Source organism: Saccostrea echinata, unplaced genomic scaffold, assembly GCF_033153115.1.
Source record: "Saccostrea echinata isolate AGI-Se365-2 ecotype Australia unplaced genomic scaffold, CSIRO_AGI_Sech_v1 ptg000010l, whole genome shotgun sequence".
NCBI classification, from domain to species: Eukaryota; Metazoa; Mollusca; class Bivalvia; order Ostreida; family Ostreidae; genus Saccostrea; species Saccostrea echinata.
The window spans coordinates 11,874,508-11,890,762 of NW_026889759.1; the positions used below are offsets into that span (position 1 = coordinate 11,874,508).

A 16,255-nucleotide genomic window follows, 5' to 3' on the forward strand; every position below is an offset into this window, starting at 1 on the left:
GACAGTTTTTAACATAAGATTTCAATTTATCTTCTGACATTCTTTCATTATTGAATCGACTCTTCATTTTATACTTATATATAGTAAAACAAAGAAATGAAATTAGATTATTCAAAATACATGTTTTTTCTGATAATTCACCGTAAAATCCCAACAAAATACGTTTCCATGAAACATTAAATTTTAAAAATATACTAGTTTTTCGCCATAAAAAATGGTAATTGCACAGGAAAATAGAAGATGTTCACTATCTTCTAATACATTGCATAGCTCACACATTGGCGATACATCTTTATTCCATTTACATGTACTTACACTTGCATTAGTATTTAACAGACAATTAAGCAGCTTGAACATGTAGTTGAATTCTGCAATCTTTTTGTCATACATATTGAGAATTTTTGAAATGTATATATTCTTCCATAATGTTTTATCATCTATGTTAAAATATTTATTCCACTTATTCTCATAAATTGAATTATGAAATTTTGACTGAACTAAAACCGAGTAGTAAAAATCACTTTTTAAAGTTTTGGTCGACTTAAAACAGTTGTTTCTAAACAAAACGAGTCATTATTATGGATGTTTATATATTTTGCATAGGAACAATCAAGTTTTGATTTGAAAGGTCTTTTTGAGCATGATATATTCACAGTAAATATTGTTTTTATTTTTTAATTTATCCCAAAAGTAATCTAGTGCATGTATTTCACCATTTTCATCAAAAAGATCTTTCACATACAATATACCACTCTTGATCCATTGTTCAAAATAAAGTTTTGGAATCATATCGGAACAAATTATTGTGCCAGATAAATTGGGATAAAAATTCTTCCTTCAAAATACTGTTGCTTTGCTTGAATTTTTTTTACACTTATTAAGCATTGAAAAAACTTCCACATAAAATTGCGGGAAATTAGTCAGTTCCCAAAATTTTTTATCATCCAAGTTATAACTCGTTGTTTTAATAATATCATGTATTGATAAATTACTATTTTCTAATAGACTGTTTAAAGTAAAGTGCGTGATTGTATTTTTATCTAAAATTCTTCTTACCCAAGAAGCTTTTGCAGCAGAAAATTTACTTTCAACATCAATTATCCCTATTCCTCCTTGTTCAATTTTACCAATCAAAGTATTTCGTTAAATTCTCTCTCTTTTGTTCCATAGAAAGTTGAAAATGATTTTTGAAACCCTTTTAAAGAAGTCTTTATCAGGATTAGGTAAAATAAATGCATTGTACACAAGCTTTGATATTGCTAAAGTATTGATTATTGTACATTTTCCAAATATTGTTAATTTGCGTTTTCGCCAAACACTTAAGATTTTTTCAAGTTTTTCGAGTTTGCTTAGCCAGTTTTTTTCATAACACACGTCTTTATTATGACCTAAGTATATTCCAAATAAGTCATAATTGTTGCAGTACTTATCAATTAAGGAACCAGTTAAAATGCATTCAGTTTTAGATAAGTTTAGTTTCGGACCGGCAACTTTACTAAATTGGTGAATAATATCTAAAGTAGTTGCCAATGAGTTGGTATCTTTTAATGCATTTGTACAGTCGTCAGCATGTTGAACTATCTTGATGTTTTTTGAAGCATTTTCATTAAATGATAGACCATGTATATTTTTGTTATTTCTAATTTGGATAGCAAGTGTTTCTAATACGAAAATGAAGAGAAGTGCAGACACTGGACATCCTTGACGTATTCCCCTTTCCATAGAGCAAGATTTTGAAATCCGTTATTTTTAATTTTGAAAGTAGGATTATTATACAGAGTTTTGATCATGTCAGTAATGTGTTCTCCAAAGTTAAATTTGCTTAATGTTTTGAACATGAAGTTATACTCAACAGAGTCGAATGCTTTTTCGAAATCTAAAAATAACAATATGCCATCAAGATCATGATTCATACAGTGCTCATATATATCAAGTATCAGTCCGATGTATCTTCCTTTGATATATGCACTTTGTTCTTTTCCTATAATATTTTTAGCAACTAGCTGTAATCGTAAGGCTAAAATTTGTGCAAAAATTTTATAATCCACATTTGTAAGACTTATCGGTCTATAGTTTTTTAATTTATCTTTTTCACCTTTTTTGTAAATTAGGGAGATAATTGCGTCTCGTTGTGAAAATGGTAGAATTCCAGTTTCAATACTTTTAATTAAGCATAAGAAGTATATATCTTTAATATCATTCCAAAACATTTTATAAAATTCTGCTGGAAGTCCATCTGATCCAGGAGATTTGTTATTTTTCATATGACTAATAGCTTCCTTACACTCAAACATTGTCGGTAACTTATCGCAATTATTTTTCTCATTTTCGCTAATTTTCGGACATTCAATATTTTCAAGGTATTTTTTCGATATCGTGATCACAAATTCTTTTACTCTTATATAATGTATTATAGAAATCGACTAAAGCTTTCATAATATCATCATTTTCTTGATAGACAATATCATCGTCATTAGTAACTTTATTAATTGTATTGTCGCCCTGTTGCTCTTTTTCTAGATTTAAAAAATATGCAGTACTTTTTTCGCCCTTTTCCATCCAGATGGCCCTCGATCTTATGTAAGCCCTTTACATTTTTGTGCATAGAATTCATCAATTTCATTTTCAAGTTGTCGTTTATATCTCATATTTATGTGAGAATAGGGTTTATTTTCCAATATTTTAATTTGATTCTCAATAAAATTATTTTGCTTTTTTTTGGAAATTGCATTTTCTTTAGAATAGGCTATTGTAAAATTTTTAATTGATATTTTCAGGCATTCCCATTTAGCGATGGGGTCATGATCATGTTATCTAGGTATTTCTTTTTTAATGAAGTTTCTTATTTCATTGCAAGATTTTTCTTTGTTTAAAAGTGACGTATTCATTTTCCAATAACCACTCCCTCTAATATTTTCTGTTGTACAGAAATCAAAGTATAAACCTAAGTGGTCACTAAATCTTGTCCCGTCATAATTAGGAGCTTTTCTTAATAAAATTTGATTAAATCTAAAGCAGAAACTTTCTGCCATAAATACGAGGGGTTATCAAAAAGTTCGTGGACTGACGCGATAAAATTAATAATATGAAATCTTGCCTTACAAAATTTAAGCGGAACATAAAACAACAAAAGTTTAAGAAATGTTGAAAATTTTAGCTTGATACGTTGATAATTTGCCAAATTATTCTAAAATTAAAAAGACTTTATGTGATCACCCGGCGCTGTCGCCGTTTAGTGTCATGACGTCCGTTTAACGTCATTGTTTCTTAATGTCCGCTCTCTCTACCTCATACACTTATCTTGATGAGATTACCTGGAGTTAAATAAGGACTTAAACCCGTCTTATTTATATGAATTAACAATGTCATGAGCAGCTGTTTTCAATGCATATAATATTGTAAATGGATCTTTATATGGGGAAAGATCCTCACTTGATTATGCCAGAATACTTAGCTTGTTGGAGTTCAATTTCTACCACACATGATCAACGTCACTTTTCGACGTGACTGACTTTTGACACCCTGACTACAAATCGACACTAACTGTTCATATTTCATCTCTCTGAATCTTTTTGGGCATTAAAAAACAAGTACTCTGGATGCATTCTATTTTTCTGTAGCCAGTTTAAACATTCCTTAGGTCAATACCAGTTTTTCCAGGAGCGAAACTCTATAGCGTGTTTGAAAAAGAAACCCCTCCCCTTTTTTGACGTTATTGTCAAGCCCATAATTGTTTGGACACTCCATATAAAATTTACGATAAAATTTCATAGAAATTACAGAATGGGGTAAAAATTGCAAATTTTACGGAACAAATGTGTCGTACCACATGCCTGAATTAACGAGATTTTTTGATGACAAATACTCATATCTAAAGTGTTTTTCTCAGTTACACTCAGGCGCCGCCTGGACATACCTTTGCTTACAAAAACACTAACAATTTATTAAAAAATAAAAATAATGATTTATGGTTTATTCTATAGATAGAAAAGATGATGCTAACTAAATGTGTAAAAATTCATTGATGTACCTAAAGCGGTTTTAATTTTATGACGCTAGTCCACGAACTTTTTGATAACCCCCCGTACGTAATCAATTCTAGATTTGGGATTATTGTCCGCATCACACCATGTGTACCCCTGTTCGTTATTTTTATCACTGAAGGACCAACAGTCGATCAAATTAAATGATTTCATAAAGTTTCTTAAAGCCTTTACATTTCTATTATTTTCGATGATATCTATATGACAGTTGAAATCTCCGCATACTATTAAGTTATCTAAACTCATAGCATGTTTATTGACCCATTTCAACATTTTATGTAAAAATATACTCTTCTCATTTTCATTATTTGGCGCATAAAAATTGGCCAAACTTAAAATTTGTTCAGATAATTTAACATTTACTAGTATTTCAATGTCAAGATTTTCTTGAAATAAAATCGATACACCTCTACTATATACCGAATTAGAAAAACTATGAATTTTATATCCATACCAACGTGAATTATAGATTGCTTCACTTGTTTCAACAAAATGTGTTTCTTGCAAACAAATTATGTCAAAATTTGCATCTCTGAGCCATTCAAACAACAAAATCCTTTTCCCATAAGTATTTAAACCTCGTGCATTTATAGAATAGAATGATAGTAAATTTGTCCCCATTTACATGAAGCTATATAGATATGCTTAATTACCCCTGGTCTTTTACATTTCTCTTCCTGTTAGAGTTTCGTCTTGCCTCTCGAATGAAGCCGTCCAGATTAGTCTGGTTAACGTCTGTATTCTTCCTTTGTAGTGAGTTACTTCTGAGTTTCCTGGTAAAGTTTGATGCTATTTTACTCAATACCGTGCCTAATCTGTTCTCACCCGGCCATTTATCCGGATTTGTATAGAGGGTGGCTTCTGGATAAAGTCCGGTTTCCCAGAAGATATCGTTTGTGGCTTCGGCGAATAATGTGCTTGCATCTGAATTTTCCAGTTTCTCGCGAAGTTCTGGTACCTGTGTAGCTTTAGCATGGATAATCTCCTCCATTACCGTTTGTTTTTGATCTTGCCACTTTTCTGGAATCTTCACTTTATTTCCTATTCTCTTAGCCTCCAGAGCTGTTGGAGCAATACGGATGTTTTCAGTAGCGTTGAAATCTCCAGAACGAAGAGCTTTAGTAAGCTGGTAGGCATGCTCAGCCGATCTGTGGGTTTCCCCGAAGACCTTGATATCACAGGGGAAAGAGTTGGATAGGGGGTTTTCCTTTCCTTGGAACACCACTATTCGATCAGTAGGTTCGCTGTAGTGCTCACAATCTTTTGATCCCGGCTTATGTCCAGGCCGTTTGCATACACGGCATGCTATTTCTTTTATACAGTCTTTGGCCCTGTGCCCAGTGTCCCAGCAGTTGTAGCATTGTATCTGAGACTCACCCTTCTCCTGTCCATAATGATACAATCTACATTTGATATCCGCACATTTTACAAATCTAGGCAGGGACTTTCCTGTTTCCAGAGGCTTTATGTAAAGAAATCGGTTGCCGTTAAGCAAGCTTGTCATGCGGTTTGTCGTCGGGTGTCTGATTTTTTCGTATTTAATTTCACTTTTCAATTCTATTTGGAAGCTGTCTAACATTTCAAGGATAGCACTGTCATCAACAGATAACGGCAATCCGCTAATTGTGACCTTTAGGACTGGATCATTATGTCTTTTTGCTCCTGTAGAAGAGGGATTTGAGTCATATACCTGTACAGAAAGGTTACGGAGCTCGAATCCTTCAACGGTCAACTTTGTCCTACTCTCTTTACATTTTAGATACACTCGCCAAAGGTCTCTATCACGCTGAATACAGTGAATGTTATCCTCGATCTTATCATGAATCGCATCATAGAGTTCAAAATCAGTTACCCTGTTACTCTGGTCAGATTGAAGATCTCTGTTCTTCAAATAAATCGGCTTGAACATTATGTTTGCACCGTCAGAATTCATGATTGACAATAGGCTTACCTGAGGAGTACTCACTCGTGAACTCCGCGACACGGTAAACAATTGTATACAAATACACAATACTCAAAATTCCATATCCACATTACAAAATCACATAAACTTGGTTTGAACTTGATAATCACCACTTCTTATGTTGCTTTTGAAACAGAATGGATTTCTATATTCACACAAAATACGAAAATTTTTGTCAATAATCGGAGCAGGTAAATTAAGCGTCCACCATTTACCTGACCATCACGTGACCAACCAACCTTGAGCTCTTTTAATAATCTTCAGATCAGTTCTGATACTGTATAGGGGGGAAATAACTCGCGGTGTTAATATTCGCTATATTCACGGTGTTAATAAATCCGTGAATTCACAGTGAATAAGTTTTAAATATTAAACCTCAATGTTTTATTTGGAAATTTGAGAATGGACTACGATAGGTATATATACGTGTACGTACAATACATGGTCATTCAGTAATTACAAATAGTACTTGTCATTCAATTATCTTAATTATCACACTTTATTTTAATTCAAAAAAGCGCTAATAACCTGTATTTTTTGTTAAAAAGCTGTTTTAATAGATACATGTTTATCAATCAAAACACATGGGTCATGGGTTTTGATTACCCGTGCGTAACGTTACCACGTGTATTTGTTGCCTGCATTAGCATTATGCGTATTAGTTTTTATGGAAATTTTGGTTTAAAAAAATATCATTCGAATAACTATCGAACTTGCTGAAGATATGGGAGGATGTTATTACGTCTACCTACATTAATACAATTATTAGCGTCCAGTGGGTTTTTTTTCTCTCGCTGCAATGTGTATACCTTCGGAAAGATGTGTACACATGCACTCATCGTAAAAGCATATAGGAAAGTCATTTGACGTTTATAGTAAAAAAAAATTTAATAACCGCACTTGTTTTGATTAATCATCCATTAACTACTAAATCTAATCATTTTATATAAACCTACCTTCTTCGTGAAGTGAATACATAACGCTGATAAATGTCGTTCTTGCTATATTAGCTATGGATTGCACGGATAAAGACAAGGGAGGTAACTTTTATTATACACCGATCCGCGAATTCAACAAACCGCGATCGTGTCCGATTAGAGAAAAACGTGAAAATTACAACCCGTGAAATTAATCCCCTATACAGTATATCTTACATAGCAGTCTGACGACCATCTTCCAAGGTCTTTGATAATGTGGTCTTCAACATCTGCTGCAGCAGCAGCTGTGGCAGCACCTATTCTGAAGGAGTGACCTGCATAGTTTGTATCATTCAGGCCAATTTTCATAAGTAAAGATCTCAGTCGCTGTATAAAAGTATCTCTAAGCATAGGTATATGAATAAATTCATTATCGATAAACAAAGGCGAACAAGGATAACATGATAAGGATTTCCTAACCTGCAGATATAGATGCATGGTATTTACAGGCTTAAATACATCATTTTCATAAATTGTAATATTTACACCTCTAGAAAATGGATCCATTTTTGACGTTCTCAACTTTAATATATAAAAATCATTTCCCAAGCTGACATCAGTAATTTGTAAAAAATGTACAGAATTAGCCTTTTGACAAGTAATTTCTCCACATCTCAGAAACCCAAAATATGCACAAGAAAACATACATTTTAACATAAGATCTACAATTGCTTCAAAATATTAGGTGTAATTGGTAGGCGTTTGTTGGTAATAACATTGTTTTGAGATCTTTTTACACCACGTTATACATAATGAAGCTGATCACATCCAGTCAAAATATCACCATGACCTGCTCAGATTTACAATGAGTGACAAAGTACACTAACAAACTCTCGTTTACCAAAGGTAGACAAGTAGAATGGAACACGATTCCACTCATGCATACAAAGGACAGAAAACACTGTAAAGCTGAGCTGTAAGTTCGCCTGGTTGAACTGCATAAAGATGAGTCCCATAAATGCTGGAGTTGATCTTTTAGTTCTTCAGCAACTCTGAATGATGTAGGCAAAGAGTTGGTGTCAAATCGGCTTTTGATGCAAGTGCTCGGAATCTCTTCATCTGGAATCGAGACAAAGAATTAGTGATTGTATTTTTAACCCCATCAATATGTACAGCATGAATAATATAATGATGGCAAGCAGCATGAAATGTTAAGGCTCTCATTAATTTCATGATGCTTTTGACTTTAGATCTTCCCTTCTTGATAATATCTACTGTTGCTTGATTATCACAATGGAAAAGAATGTTTCCTAGTCCAGGCATGACCCCATAAAAGACAAGCCATCACGATAGGATATAGCTCAAAGAACGCCATCGATGTTGTTTCATTTGAAAGGTCAGCAGGAAATTCTCCCTGAAACCATTTGTTTTGGTAGAAACCTCCAAAAGCTGTAGGGGTAGCATCTGTGAATAATTGCATATCAGCTGCTTCTGTAATATTATCATCTATGAAAAAAGACACTCCATTCCAAGAATGTAAGAAGTCTGACCACATAGCAAGATCTGCTCTACACATACTGTCTAACCTCACATGATAATGCAGTTGCTCCACAGTGGTGGACAAAGCTATAAGATGTGAAACAAAAGATCGTCCAGGCAGAACCACTCTGCATGCAAAGTTAAGATGTCCTAACAAACTCAGCAATTCTTTTTTGGTGCATGATTTGCGCAGTTTAAACGAGTTCACAATATCTAATATTCCAAGTGTTCTAAAGATACCAAGAAATTTGTCCATAATTCTATGGGCATCAAAATGTGGAGGTACTACCACCAAGAAGTCATCCAAATCGATGCAGAACATTCGATATGTTGTATTTGTGTTGTGCGATCCAACACACAGCTGACGAAAGGGAATCGAAAATTTTTGGACTAGATCTGCTACCAAATACTAAACGTTTAAAGAAATAATATTGTCTGTTCCACTGGATTCCATGATACGGCCATAAGTTGTATGCTATGGGCATAATCTTGAAAGCATCGGTGATGTCTGTTTTAATGAGCAAAGCTCCTTCTTCATAGCTTTTAATAAGTTGTATAGCGTCGTCCATAGTTACATAACTAAGAGAAAATTCTGACTTGTCAATGAGATCATTTAGGCTAGGATTGTCTTCATCATTGTGTGGTGCTGACATATCCACGATGAGAAGTTTCTTCTTTGAGTATTTGCTCTCTGCTATACCAATAGGGTTAATGCGATAGTGTTCAAAGGGAATTTCCTCAAATGGCTCATATAAACAAGCATTCTGAGAGTATTGCATTAGCAATACTAGTCCCCTACCGGCAAGTGTAATCTGGTTCCCGTTAAGAATTGAAAATGCCATAATTCCGTCAAAAATTAATGAAGCGGGACGAAATGCAAACTTGATTTATAACTTATCAAGGTAAAGCCACATACCAAAAATCAGCTCAATATCTACAAGCGTTTAGAAGAAAATTGCGGAAAACCCTTAAAAATTGAAAAGGCCGTAATTCCGTCAAAAATCAATGAAGCGGAACGAAATGCAAACTTGATCTGTAACTCATCAAGATACACTCACATACCAAAAATCAGCTCAATATCTGCAAGCGTTTAAGAAAAAAGTGCGGAAAACCAAGTGGGACAGACTGACAGACAGACAGAGGGACAGACAGACAGACAGACAGACAGACAGACGGACAGACAGACGGACGGACAGACTCAGAGGAAACCTATAGTCCCCTCCGGTTTCACCGGTAGGGGACTAATAACCCATGGAAAGTTCTTTTTGTATTAGTTCTGTAACACTGTCTGAATTTAATAAAGCTAATCTCAAATTCTTACATTCATGCGATTTCTTGGGAAGATGCTGAAACCCAGTATGAAAACCAAATCTAAGCCCCTTGAATAGATAATCTATATATTGCCGATCAGGATCGTCCAACAAAAGAGTTTGTAGCATGTCGATGTTCACTGGTGTTGAAATTTTGTTATTATAGCTCTGTCCTACATCTTCTGTAGATTGTGAGCCCCAGCAATGTGGGGCGCATGCAAGTTTTTTGTGTAAGTACAATTCTGTTTAGAATGCTCTCCTTTACACTCAATGCATAGATGTGCATTGCGGCATCTGGGTAACTGGCAACCTCTGTCACCATTGAAATTATTGCAAATTTCTCTCCCTTTGTGGAACTGCCTTTTCCTTCCATGAGTCCATGTCTCCATGTCTTTTATCTCCAGCAGGACCGTTTAATGGACAAAATCCAGAAAAATGCAGTGTACTGTTGCATGTGGCACAGGTTTGAGCTTTTGTGTTAGCAAATAGGTTACAAAAGAGTGTGTTATTGCGAACTGACCAGCCAACCAAAATGTTGTTGAACTTCAGATGAGACGCTGCCATGAGGCTGAATTGACGATGATATTCATAAAACCCCTTTCCTGGATATCGGGTTGCCATATCAATAAGATCACGTTCGTATAGATCAGGTTCTTGTCTTCTTTGGGGGTATGCTTGGCCCATTATGTTTTTGTATATCCCGAAAGCCGGAATAAATTCCCCAATAGTAAGGGAACGCAATAGTCTTTTATCAGGCTTTTTATTTTCATCTTTCTCATCGGTAGGTGTATAGTACAGAATGAGCAGTGACGCCAAATTGACGTCCTTACCTGCAATGATTTGCTGCCGAAGTTGAGGTGAAATCGTCTCCACCAGAGGAAGGGACTCTGCTGAGAATCCATATCTAGTTCGTCGTAATTCTGGAAGTTGCTCCGCTGACCCGGCAGCTGATGCAGAAATGCGAGGAAATGCAGTGTCCAAGGAATAATTGTTCTCCGGTGGACTCGTAATCGTGGAAGTCGTAGACGTTCTCTCTGCACTTGAATTCATCTGTAAGTCAGCTCCCTGAGTCAACGAATTCACTCTTGAAGTCAGATTTATTACGTTCTGCTGCAAAGACTGCACCGTCGACGTTAACTTGCAGACAATATCCACGAGTGCATTGTTTTGATGGTCGCCGCCATTACGGGATCGTGGAGTTGTTTTGTTGATCCATTACATTCTGGGATCACGCACTTTCAATACTATCTGAATATAGACGAATGAGCAGAGATCTACAAGCACTGACTGGGAAAGATATCCCGTGAGATTTCAACGAATCCTTTAATTGTGTAGAAGTCCAATTCTCTGGCAAATTAGGATTATAACTGTAAGGTACAGATCTTGTGTGCTTGGGTCCCATGACGTCACAAAGTTCGATCACAGAATCAAGTTAAAAATGCATAAATATACATGATTTCAATTGAATTTATGTCCCAAATAATTCCACAAGTTATTTAAATATCACTGTGGCAACATATTGTTAAGTTTCACATAGCATAAATTGGTAGAATATTTAGGAAGTTGAACAAAGAAAGTAGCTGCAAACACAAGCGTCTTAGATAAGAAATGAAACAATTACAGACTCCCCCTCTATGCATCAATGCCCCTGGTACTCTATTCTCATTGGTCAATTTCATCTTCCATACTGACCAAAACATCTATAATTAGAAATGCTTACCACACAACATAATTATACAATTTGTGTCTTGTTACATAACATACTTAATAGCAACAATAATTACACAAGGACATTAAGACAGAAAGTACATTTTGTTTATAAATAATAATTTAATTCTATTAAATTTCAATTTATTTTAAACGTACATCATCATACTCTCATGGCAGGTTTTGCGTCTGTTTTTGGAAGTAAAATTGGATGTAGACTTTTGTAGATATACAATAAGGAATTCTACATTTGAAATTGTCATGTTTAAAATAGATAATTGATTTAAGTGTATACAACTGAAATATAATTTTAACAAATGATATCTATACAAACTCAAACTGACGAACCAGTCGTCTAAGCAGGGGTAAGGTTGTCGTTTACTCTTCAGATTTAAATACACGCAATTAATTACAATTATCTGCTTAATAAGAGACATAATATAATCTTTGAATGATTTGAAAATATCAGCAAACACTTCCATAGACAATTTTCCTAAGTCATTAATTTTCCGATAATGGTTTTAAAATTAAAAAAAAAAAATTAATATTCAGTTTGAGATAATCAAGTAATTGATGCATTATTCTTAAATTGAGCTCTTTACAATATAACAAGCTGATTCTATCAAAAATGTAATTCAATGAACAATTAAATTTATTTTCATAAGTACACTCTTCATGTCTCTTAGACATCCAAGAAGGGTTTCATTTCGTTGTCTTCGCTTCTGGATCCGATCATATTAAATTATTGAAAATACACTTTGTATTATGCATGTACAATTATAATAATTCTTGTTTATTTCTTTTATACCTTACTCAAAATGAAATAATTTAGAAGATCTATAAGATAAGAAAGTAGTGAAAGAAATCAGAGGATTGCTAGTAAATAAAACATTGATAATTCCAGCATTGTTCTAATTAAAATGTATTACCTTTTTTTGAAATCTTAAAAACAGAATATTCGAATCTTAAATTCATATTCGAATATTAACTCATGGAATGAATATTCGAATGTTCGAATATTCGAATATTCGTTGACATCCCTAATATACAGTCCCTGAAACGTTCTACTTTCCCACTTGAACGGTGAGCAAACACTGAACGAACGGAGAACGAACGGTGAGTGAACGATGTGTGAACGCTGAACACAAATTACAACTTGGTGAATGATGTTTGAACGGTGAGCGATTGCAGAACGCTAACGGAGCGCGAATGCAAAGTGAACGGTGAAGGAAAGGTGAACAAAAGATGAACGATTTATTCGGAAAGTTTCTGATCTTTTCCTTGCATTGAAACCATTCTATTGTATTCTAATGCCAGGTGCCAAAAAATAAATAAATAATAAATAAATAAACAAATCAATGATTATAATAAATAAATGCTACAAAATTTTCTTTAAAAAGACGATGCATGCACATTGAGTACCTTTGTTGTATGATGTTTAAATTCAACAATTTAATCACACGATTTTTATCGCTGTAAAACATTGTAATTGTTACCAAACGCTGTAGTATAAAAGATAAAATTCTTTTAGTTGGAAAATAAATATGTCTATTCTTATTTGATATAAATAAACATTACAAATAAGAGAAAACGTCTGACTTATAGAATGAATTACAAAGGTTGTAACATCCATTCATATATTTCCGTGCCAAGGCGATTCCGTGTAAAATAATGAAAAAAATTAACAAAGGTCTGTGGACGTATTTGCATTTATACACTCGTATTTTAAATTCTTAATGCAATAATATATTTATGTGTCATTTTTATTTCTTATAATGATTATTGAGCAGACTTCTACATCTACCTGTAGACATTTCCCCGTGATTATACTAAGACAAGATAAAACAAAGAGGCATATTCATATTATTTGTTTTAGATAAAATTTCAGAACTTGATATTTAAGTTATATGCTGTCATAGTTTTTATTAAACAGACAAATGAGAGAGAGAGAGAGAGATTCTGTTTTTGCCCTTCCCCCCTTTTCAGGCTTCACCAAATGTTTGTATCTATATCAAACAAAAAAATCTTAATTTTTTTCTAAATTTATCAGGCAATGAAAGTAACTTTTTTAAATTAACAAATCCATCTGTTTGACAGTCATACTCGTTTTTCTTTTAAGTTCACACGAAGTCCACGTGCTTGTCCTGTCAATCGAATCATTCGACACTGTGCAGGTGTGAACGTCTCGTCACACTGAAGACAAAGTGCTAGCATTTCCAACAAGTTTTAACATTTTTTTTATCATTCCTAGATTTGATTCCAACATTTCTAAAAAAATAAATAAATAAATAAAATACATGGGGCATTAACACTTGAATTTGAAACATACTATGCCAGTTTAAAATACCACCGCCGACATGTGTGTATTTTGAACTGCTATTGTTTAATGACTTTTTTAGATGCATGTTGTTTTGAGACTGCAATTTTTGTGCTACAAAACACATTAACTTCTTTTTAAATGTTAATCAAAATATACTGGAGATACTGACTAAGTAATTTAGGGGGGAAAGGGGGGGGGTCTCTTAATCCTATCGAATGGCAAACATAAAACTCCATAACTATAGACTTTATATATTATAGTGGAGAAAATCCTGTAGAGTGTTACATTTTAAATAAATATTTTTTTAACCACACTATCAGTTCAATTCGCTGTAAAGATGTTTAATTTATTTAATTAACAGGATATCTGCAGTACTATGTATAATTCTCAGAACTAGTTCTATCATGCATTTCTGTAGTACTTGAAAAAAAAGTGTTAGAAATCAATATTCTCGTAATTTTACTGTAGTTTGTAAATTAATTGACTTGGATAATTATCTATCCATTAACAATTTGTCGTCTTTAACAAAACAACAAAATGTTGCAGTGCTTGAAGTATCTAAGTATTGCCCGTATTTAAATTTAATTTCTCAGCATCGTTCTACATTGGTACATACTTATAACAACAATAATTTTCCAGAGTGAATTACCTCACAGCTAAGTTAGAATGATAAAAAAATAGTAAGGTAGAATATTGTGGATAATTTTTTCCCATGAGATAATGATTCTTTAAACACGATATGTTAATTATTAAATTAAAAAAGCTGTAAATCCTTACTAACAAAAAGATAAATCCTTTCACTTCGGAGTTCCGAATGACACTGAAGACTGAACGATAAGTGAACGCTGAATGCAAGATGAACGCAAAGTGAACGAACGGAGAGCGAATGCTGAACGCTTTGTGAACGCAAAACTGTGAACGGAGAGCGAACGGTAAACGCACGCTGAACGAACAATGATTGAACAATGAGGGAACGGAAAAATGTGAGGTAGAACGTTTCAGGGACTGTATATATATATATATATATATATATATATATATATATATATATATATATATATATATATATATATATATATATATATATATATATATATATTTATATATATGTTTGGGTTATGCCTTAGCAATTGAGAATCATTGGTAGCTCATAATTGGTACAAAGATTGTTTATGAGCTGAGACTATGACCGAAGGTTATTCCAGCAAGTTCAAGGTGACTGATATAAAAAGTGTAAAATTCGTAACATGTCTATATAGAGGATATTCGATGTTATGTAGTTGAATATGGAATTTATTTCACGAATGGGACAGGATTTTTAAGGTCTTCCGTCTTCACGGAAGACCTTATAGTGATTCTACTGTTTCTTATTAAGGTCTTCCGTCTTCACGGAAGACCTTATCGTGATTCTACTGTTTCTTCTTCTTCTTCTTCTTATTTTTCCCCAAAATTTTGTGCAGGCGATTTCTCAAAACTATTCAGTGGTTTTCAATGAAACTTTCAGAAATTATGCGTCGTCAAATGGACTTTGTTCATCAGAAGGAAAATTTGGAAAACTCGCTTCCGGTGCCAAGTTATTGACAGTTTTCTGATTTTAAAATGAAATGTTGTCCTCCTTTTTTTTCAAAAATGGCTTAAGATATGAACTGGAGACTTGTTAGAGATGATAGGCTATGTCCTCTAGATGAGGGGAATCACCTTTTTGTGCGTCGTCAGTACTTCCGGTCGTTACCGGATGCGAATTTAAAAAAAGTCGAATTTTTAAACTTTTTTATGTTTCTATATTTTTCTTTTATTTTAATAAGGTTAATAGAGGCTCTTCTGAAAATGCTTAATATATAATTTATTTTAGAATTGATCTATCCAAACTCTAGATATTCGCATTTCTAAATTTGAAGCTGGTCCAAAATGGCGGCTGTCTCCGTAAACTCCGATAAGTAGGTCGGAATTTACGGAGTCAGTCGAGCGTTTGTTTGAATGAAACTACCATAAGGATCAAAGAAATGTGAAGGAATTGTTGGATTGTCACGTCACAATTATGTTGCAATTCTGTTTCGAACTAGAGTTTTAATCGGAGATTTCCTCAAACGTCTACTATAACTATTCCTGTCTGTATCTCAAAGTAGAAAAACGACATGACTACAAGTGGAAATACGATAACAACAACCTTTTGTTTTACACCACGGAAAAACTGATCCTAAACCATGGTTATAAGTAATAGCTTTTCAAGAAACTCGCCTGACTAAAGCAATCAATATATAGTAATTATTACGTGTCCATTGCTTTTTTTTCCCCATGCAGGCTTGTGTCATATTAAATGAACAGAAAAGACAAAAATAAGAAAACCATTTTTCGAAGATTGTTTAATGAAGTTGATATAAATTTTTTTTTTTCTAAAAGATGTTGTTATTGAACATAAATGGTGTCAGATTCCTTGACCGTCGCAGGACGAGACA

General features: G+C 33.7%; 1 protein-coding gene and 1 pseudogene across 1 annotated transcript in view; one reads left to right on the forward strand and one right to left on the reverse strand.

Annotated features, from left to right (window-relative positions):
• Positions 1–16,255, forward strand: part of LOC133184557 (proprotein convertase subtilisin/kexin type 5-like) — a 163,562-nt gene that overhangs the window by 66,203 nt on the left and 81,104 nt on the right. The window lies entirely within an intron of this gene.
• LOC133184474 (uncharacterized) lies at positions 7,143–10,822 on the reverse strand (annotated as a pseudogene).